The following is a 9,302-nucleotide window of genomic DNA, read 5'->3' as shown; positions in this document are numbered from 1 at the left end:
TTTAACCAAAAGTCAAAATTTTTCAACAGGTCTTGTCTTGCTCAGTTTTTCACGTAGATTCTGATTTTGGGCTCCGTTTCTGCATTTTAGGTCTCTAAATCTCATTTTTTTGGTCATTTTCTTCATTATGGCTCAACAAAATGAACGAAATATCAGACGTCCTATCACCATCATGTTAGATGGTCCTACTAGCTATCATGCATGGTCTCAGACTATGACTATCTTTATCAAGGATCATAAACTATGGAGATATGTGACTGGTTCAATTTCTAAGCCAGTACCAAATCCTAAGTCCAAAGCCACAACTGTTGAAGAGTCTTCCAATTGCTGTTACAATAGATGATTATGTAAAACACCTAGAGGAATGGAAGAGCATTCATAGTAAGATCTTGTCTTGGTTTATCAATACCTCTATTCCCTCCATTCATAATCTTCTTCCTCGTCTTGAGACTGCTGAGGTTGCTTGGAAATTTTTGGTCGATCGCTATAATTGTACTAATGATTCAAGTTTGGAGTTCCATATTGAATCAAAGCTTTATCAAATGCACCAGAGACAGATCAATCTATTTCTAATTTTTATTCTCAGACTTCTACTATGTAGGAACAACACTCTGCTACAGATCCTCCACTAGTGTGTTCTAAGGACATTGAGCTTTTTGTCAAATATCGAGATCGCCGTAAATTTATGCATTTCATGATAGGTTTACGTGAGGATTTTGAGCTTACTAGGGCTTCTCTGCTTAGCTGGTCTCCTACTCCTTCTCTTGATGCCGCAGTCAAGGAGCTCATTTCTGAGGAGAACCATTGGCCTACTCATCACATGTCATCATCTGATCATGTATTGGCTACACCCTCTCCATAGCCTCCCATTGCTGCATTCACTGCTCCTCTACGAATAAACTCTGGGTGTCCACCCTTTTAGTCTTCCAAAGGTACTCGCTGCGAGTTTTGTCGTGTCAAAGACCATGACATCTCTGTTTATCGCAAACCGAAAAAATTTGTGCAAGAGCAGAATAAAGCTTCTCTTCCTCGGGCAGTTACTGTATGTCCTTTAGATCCATTAGTTCCTACAAGTCCATCTTTGGCTTCCTCACTTACTACGGCTGATATTGAGGCAGTTGTTCAATAGGTTTTACCCCGCACTTCCACTGCCCTTTCTGTCACCTCAGGTAAACAACCTTGGTTTTTTGATACTGCATGTTGTAACCATATGACTCCTGATGAATCCTAATTTTCTGATAAGGCACCCTTAGTACATCCATTCACCATTTACACTGCTAACGGAACTCTTATACCTGTTAGTCATAAAGGAACAATCTCTTCTCCTTGTTTATCCTTTAGTGACACTTTTCATATTCCAAAGTTATCCTTCAATTTGCTTTCTGTTTGTCAACTTTGTAAATTAGGCATAGATCTTCTATTTACTAATCATGGTGTGGATGTGCAGGATCCTCGGACTAGTCAAATGCTTGGGATAGGCTGTAAGGTTGGTCGCATGTTTGAGGTTCATGACTTGAAGATTCCTTCACAGCAAGTTGTTTTTGTAACTGCTACCGCTGCCACCTCCTCACTTGATCTATGGCATGCTTGTCTTAGTCATCCATCCTTATCTCGTCTTCAGTTGTTAGCATCTCAAGGTCATTTAGGTTTAGTTAAGTTTCAAAAATTTGATTGTACTTCTTGTCATTTTGGCAAACAAACAAAATTGTCCTTTAATAAAAGTGACTCCTTTTCTTCTGCCCCTTTTGATCTTATATATTCTGATATTTGGGGTCCTGCACCTGTTCCCACTGAGGGAAGATCTAAATATTTTGTTATATTTGTGGATGATTTTTCTTGATATACTTGGATTTATCTACTTCACCATAGGTCTGAACTTGTGTCTATTTACCAAACATTTCATAAAATGATTGAAACACAGTTCAATCACACCGTCAAAGTCTTTTGATCAGATAATGCTCAAGAATATAATGATAAATCTTTCCTATCCTTTTTAGACAGTCATGGTACCCTTCCTCAACGGTCTTGTCCTTACACCTCTCAACAAAATGGTCGTGTAGAACGAAAACATCATCACATTCTTGATGTTGTCCGCACCCTTCTCATTTCTGCCTCTCTTCCTGAACACTTTTGGGGTGAGGCCGCACTCATTGCTGTGTACACCATTCATCATATTCCTTCACCAACTACACACAACAAATTATCATTTGAGCTTCTTTATGGTCAAACTCCTAACTACTCATCTCTTCGGGTTTTTGGTTGTGTTTGCTTTGTCTCTCTTCCTCCTCATGAACGAACAAAGTTCCAACCTCGTACTCGTCTCTGTTGTTTCCTTGGTTATGGTATATCTCAAAAGGGGTTTCGTTGCTATGATCCCATTTCTCATTGCCTTCATGTCTCCCGTCATGTTGAGTTTTGGGAACATCGTCCTTTCACGAGTCTTCAATAGTTTCTTGCGTCCTCTTCCTTTATTTTTATTGATCTTTTCCTCCCTCTCTATCCTGAACTTGTGAAGGATTCTTCAACATCAGCTGCCTCTCCAGACAACTTATCTCCAGTTCTGTCCTCAGCATATGACCCGCCTGTCTTGGATCCTGTGGCACCACCCTCTCCTAAGTCTCCTGTTGGTCCTGAACTTCGTCGTTCCACTCGAATAAGCACTCCTCCCCCTTATCTCATTGATTATCACTGCTTTTTTGCTCTTGCCACCCTTTATGAACCTCACACTTATCGTGAGGCCCATACTGACCCTCTTTGGCAGCAAGCTATGAACGAAAAACTAGATGCCCTTCATAAGAATCACACTTAGGATATGTTTGATTTGCCTCCTAGTCAATCTATAGTAGGTTGTAGGTGGGTTTACAAGATCAAGACCAAGGCTCATGGATTTGTTGAACGATACAAGGCTCGCCTAGTTGCCAAGGGCTTTACTTAGGAGTATGGCATTGACTATGAGGAAATATTTGCTCCTGTTGCTTACATCTGTCAGATGTCTCATTGCTATGGTTGCTGATCGCTGTTGGCCTCTTTATCAAATGGATGTGAAGAATGGTTTCCTCAATAGAGACCTTCACAAAGAAGTGTACATGCAACCACCCTCTGGCTATCCATACTCAGGCAGTCAAGTTTGCCGCCTTCACCATACTCTTTAAGGTCAAGCAGGCTCCTCGAGCTTGGTTTGAAAAGTTTAGCTCGGTTGTTGTTCAATAGGGTTTCACTTCGAGTCCTCATGACACTGCTCTCTTTGTTCGAAGATCCTCTGCTGGTATCATTCTAATTGTTCTTTATGTTGATGATATGATTATTATTGGAGATGATTCTGCAAGTATCCGCTCTCTTCAACACTTCCTTAGTCAGCATTTTGAGATGAAAGATCTAGGAACTCTCAGCTATTTTCTTGGGCTTGAGGTTATCTCATCCTCTGATGGATACTATTTTTCCCAGGCTAAATATGCTTCTGATCTTCTCTCCAAAGCCGGTATCACTGACAACAAGACTGTTTACACTCCCTTAGAATACAATGCAAAGCTCACACCCTTAGATGGTGAACCTATATCCGATGCTACTCGCTATCGTCAGTTGGTTGATAGTCTGATCTATCTCACTATTACTCATCCGGATATTTCACATGCCGTGGGTATGGTTAGTAAGTTCATGAATGCCCCTCGTTTTGTCCACTATGCTGTTGTTCTTCAGATTCTTCAATATGTCAAAGGCACACTTTATCATGGTCTCTATTACTCCTCTCGATTTTCTCTCAAGCTTCATGCTTATTTAGATGCAGACTGAGTAGGTGATTCGACTGATCGATGTTCTATCACAGGTTTCTGTTTCCTGTTAGGTACTTCTCTTGTCTTGTGGCGTAGCAAGAAGCAGGATGTGGTTTCCCGTTCCAGTACTAAGTCTGAGTATCGTGCCCTTGCCGACACCACTTGCGAGCTTGTCCGGCTTCGCTGGCTCTTGGCTGACATGGATGCTCCACAACCAACTGCCACTCCTCTTTATTGTGACAATTATAGTACTATCTACATTGCTCATAATGATGTCTTCCATGAACGCACCAAGCACATTGAGATCGACTGCCACATCTCTCACCAGCATCTCAAGAAAGGAAATCTCAAGTTGTTCTCTATCTCCTCTGCTGACCAGCCTGCTGATATCTTCACCAAGACTAACCCGTCTAGTCATCTTTGAGATCTTATATCCAAACTCTAATTAGCTTCCTCCTTGCCACCTCGAGTTTAAGGGGGGACGTTAGTGTATAACTTAGACTAGTTTAGCCCATTGGACTTAGCCCAGTATACTGCACTTGTAGTTTACTCCTATTACTTGTACTGCACACATACCTAGCCTATATAAAACTCTCTATTGTACATTATTATATACACATCAATATACCCATTTGACAACTTTTTCAATTCCTAATAAAATTTTTCTAGAAACGGATTTGTTAATGTATGCCCTAAGGGCATATATTAACTGGACACTTGTAATAAATCCTCGGGCTGGAAAGATTGGCTACCGCCTCTCATATTCCTATTTCCTATTTCGGGTTGAATATGAAGGTCCTTACACGGAGTTGAAGTGAAGTGAGTGTAGATGGAGATCTGAGGACTTTATTTCATTTCTGCAGTTCCCAGTTGGCTTTTTATTATTATTTATCATTCTCCTAATTGGATTATGAAATTCCCAGTCGTGTCATATAAATATTGATAAAACTATTCGAAGGCATATTAAATCCTCTGGCTTGAAGATTCGCTACCACCTCTCATGTTCCTATTTTCTATTTCACATTGAATATGAAGGTCAGCACACGTGGTTGAAGTGAAGTGAATGTAAATGGAGATCTGAGGACTTTCATTCCATTTTTTCAGTTCCCAATTGGCTTTTTTCTAATTTCCCCTAATTGGATTATGAAATTCCCAGTCGTGGCGTATAAATATTGAAAGACTATTCGTAGGCATAAAATATCTTTACTACCTTATCAAAAAAAAAAAAAAAAATCTTTACTACCATATTTTTTTTGCTAGTGTAATTAGTCTTGAATCGATCTGTTAAGAAAGCTGTATTACACAAGGGTAGAAAGAACAACGAGGAAAAGAAAGAGCCAAGAGAAAAGAGAATACAAAGGGAAGGCAAACATTTTATTCAATAAATTGAAGGTTTACAAGTGGAATCTAGTCTCCGCGAAAATTATGGTATGCAGTGTATTGGTTGCCATATGGCTGTTCTAAGGAAATTTTCTAAAATAACCATTAAGAAACTTAGATTATATAAAATATAATAATTTTATAGTCTATTATGCCTATTGAAATATACAAAATTATGCTACCAAACTAGTAATTATTAATTAAAATATTCTATTTTTTTTTTTTGGAATAAACTAATTGTCTATTATATTAAAAAAAAAAAAAAAAACACACACACACACACACACACCCATAAAATTCAAGAGCCACAAGCAAAAAGGGACTGATAAGCAACAATTAGATTATAATATGAAGAAATTCTTTGAGGGAACTGATAACGCCTTAAAATGTATACTTGTTATATATTTATGTGGCCATTATCTCCTTATTACTATGCTTAATTTGGATAATTAAGCCATGATTTGCATTAGTCCCTATTATTCATCTTTACATAATTTCTTGAATAAGATACCATTCATTGTGTATGATTTTATACTTTCAGGAAATCATGTGAGAAAGATGAGTTTACAGGAATTTGTAAGAGAATGGAGGCCAAACTAGAATTAAAGTGGAGCTAAAGGACCGTGCTTAAATGTCTAAGGAGGTGCAGCTAGAATGCTTGGATCGTCTACCATGATTGGAAGCTTCAAATAAGGAAAGAAATCCAAGAGGCAGAATCTGACAATGAAAAATCTTATTTGAGCACTGATCTGTGTTTTGGACGTATCTCTCTCCTCAAAAATCCAATTGACACAAGACTGGATGGGTTGGAATTGACTTAAATATCTACAATTTTCTAGTTTTGAGTTTTTCGAAATTCTCAATTTTTTAAGGCAAAAACTTACTCACAAGTTACTGCTGTAAACTTGGACGGAAATTAAAATAGTAAAATTTTTATTTTTTTTGGACACTTAGACATTAGGGTTTTGAAGAGAGGCTGTGTAGAACGAATTTTGGAGAGAAACTTTGTACTTTTCTTTCTTTAATGGCAACCTAAACTCTTTTGCTAGGGTTAGGGTTATGTTTCTTTTATATGGTATGAATATTCAATGTGATTCTTTCTAGGATTTTATCAGTGACATATTTGATTGTTCAATTAGATTTCTTTTGATGTATTAGTTCTTCCATGTTTTCAATAAGTTCAATCATGTTTTTCTTATTGTTTAGATGAATTTCTAATAGTTTCAAATAGAAATCAGGTTTTAAAGTGAATGAGTTTTTCTGAAAACTTTCTAACCGCATTATCAATCTAGGTTATCATGCGTTCTTGAATTGTCTCAGTTCAACTGAATCATAAGTATTTAATTGTATAAAAACAATCAATTATGAAATATATATTTTCTTAGATCACAAAGAATTTCATATTGATATAGGGAAACACCCCGATGCCCTAGTATTTACATTATTGATTTAAATCAGTTTTTATTATTATTCTTGTTAACAATCACCAAGCAAAATTATTTTTCTTCTTTACCCAAAATTTTTTTTAATTACATTGTCTTTGAATCTACCCTGCTCCTTGTGGTTCAACCTCAGTACTCCGAGAATTATATTGCTACAATCTCCTGCACTTGGGAGTGAGCAAGCAGACACCCCTTAAGATAATAGGAAGAGGTGTTGAGGTACAAATTTTCGGATCCTAATTTCATTAGCACACTCACAAAAAATACCCACACAAGCCCATAAATTATTTTGAGCCCACATAAATATCTCCTACAAATACTCTTTATATAAGCCCCATAAATTTCTTTGGGTTCTCTCACAAATACTACCCGTTATATTCTACATATTATCCAACTTGGGCCTTCCACAAAAAATACTCATCATATTACTATCAAAATTGGGCCACAAAATTATGCTTGTTAGGACATATGTGTTTCACATGTTAAGAACATATGTCATGATTTTATGTAATTGGCTTATCCTTTGACAAAACGTACTTTAGGATCAGTTTGAGGGTTGTCAAAATGTTCACAAGTTGCACAAGTTTTGAGCAAACTCTGTTCAAGTAAATTGTGATTGGAGACGAAATTCTTGCCTTAGTCCATTTCTTTCTCTTGAAGAAGTTGCTGTGTATGTGCACCATAGGGTTTTGTGACCAAGCATCTTCTTGATCTTCATCGTTTGGATGAATTGAAGAATTTTGCAACCAATAACCTTCTTAGTTGGTGATTGAAGTCACGTACTGAGATCCTCGCAATTGGTTAGTCACGCACTAGGAGTCGTGCATTTGAAAGGGGAACTGTCACTACAGAACAAGTTCAATTGGGTATTGAGTATTGGGGTAAGGGTTCAACTGTAGGTTGGTAAGGTACTTGGATTCCTTTACTTGTAACCGCTTGTTGTGATAATAGTGAAGTTTCGGGAGTGGTGACCTGAAAATCACTCGGTAGGGTTTTTGCCGTTAGGTTTTCCCCATTTGTAAACAAATTACCGTGTTATTTATATTCCACTGCATATTTAGTTTATTGGTGACTTGTTTGTGCTACCACGTGTTTGCATGATAAATTGATTAATTAATAACTTGACTAATTAATTAATTAATTTCTATCACAAGGGGCCATTCAGTTTGTGGCCTATCAAGTGGTATCAGAGCAGACACACTCTGATTAAGGTTTAATCTTTGCTGTGTTAATCCATTGACCTCTATTTGTCATGGATAGAGGACAGTCATTAATCATATCTCATTTATTTGATGGTACTAACTATGCATACTGGAAAGTACGCATGAGAGCTTTCTTGCAGTCTTTAGATGAGAAAGTGTGGCAAGCTGTGGAGATAGGCTGGACTAAGCCTATAGAAGCGCCAATCGACTGGGATGATGCCAAGATTAAGGCGGCAAACTTCAACAGTAGAGCTTTGAATGCATTATTTAGTACTATCACCAATGAGGAGTTCAAGAAGATATCCTCCACTGAAACTACCAAGGAGGCTTGGATCATTCTCCAGACAACCTATGAGGGTACTAAGGCTGTCAAGGACTCAAAACTTCAGAGGTTCACTACAAGCTTTGAAGAGATAAAGATTGAGGAGGATGAGTCTTTCGATGAGTTCTATGCCAAGCTAAAGGACATAGTGAACTTAGTCTTCAATCTTGGGGAAACTATTCCTGAACCCAAGATTGTGAGGAAAGTGCTCAAATCTCTGCCCGAGAGATTTCATGCCAAGATTATGGCAATAGAGGAATCAAAGCATATTGACAAGATTCCTTTGACTGAGCTGGTTGGAAACTTACAAATCTACAAGCTAGGGTTGACAAGAATAGGCAAGTCGGGTAAAAGCAAGAGTATGGCACTGAAGGCTAAGAGTAGTGAAACAGATGAATCTTCTGATGATGAAGATTCCAAGATGAAGTCCTAAATCACCAGGCAGTTTAAGAGTTTATGAAGAACGCCAATGGAAAGGGTTTCAACAAGGATTGCAGGCAATCCAGTTCTTCTCAGTTTAAAGGCCAAGACAAAGGGAAGAAGGATGCTAAGGAAGGTGGTTAGTACACTGTTCCCTCAGGACCTAAGTGCTTTGGGTGTCAAGGCTTCTGTCACATGAAGCATAAGTGCCCTACATACCTCAAGAGCATTGGGAAGAGCAAGGAATTTGCTATTACCTTGAGCGACACTGAGCCTGAGGATGATTCTTGTAAGGTTGAATTTATTCAACCATCTAATTGGTTTTATTCCATGCCAAATTTGCTTGTAATTCAGCATTTAGTAACCCTGTATTTAGGTGGGTTTGATGTAAGGGTAGAGAGTGAGATAGAGTGAAGATTGCTCAAGAGTGTGCAAGAAAACAGAGACTTGCGGCTGGGCCTCGCGGGTGACTCGCGGTTGCAAGCCGCCAGACGCAGCACACGTGCCAAGCATGTTGGAAGGTGAACAGTCATGCAAGCTGGAGCACTACAGGACAAAACAGGACAACTGGCCATACGGTTATCTCGCGACTGGATCTCGCGACTTAGTCAAACCGCGAGCCACCCCTGTTTTGTTAAACCTGACATTTCACATTCCTCTCCCACTCTAGTATAAATACCCCTTTTACCCACGATTATGAGAGAGCTTCCAGAGAGAATTTTGAGAGAGAAACCCTAAAGAAAAACAAGATTGATTCACCCACAAT

This window comes from Quercus lobata, chromosome 2 (genome assembly GCF_001633185.2).
Source record: "Quercus lobata isolate SW786 chromosome 2, ValleyOak3.0 Primary Assembly, whole genome shotgun sequence".
Lineage (NCBI taxonomy): Eukaryota > Viridiplantae > Streptophyta > Magnoliopsida > Fagales > Fagaceae > Quercus > Quercus lobata.
Note: the sequence above shows the minus strand (reverse complement) of the source record.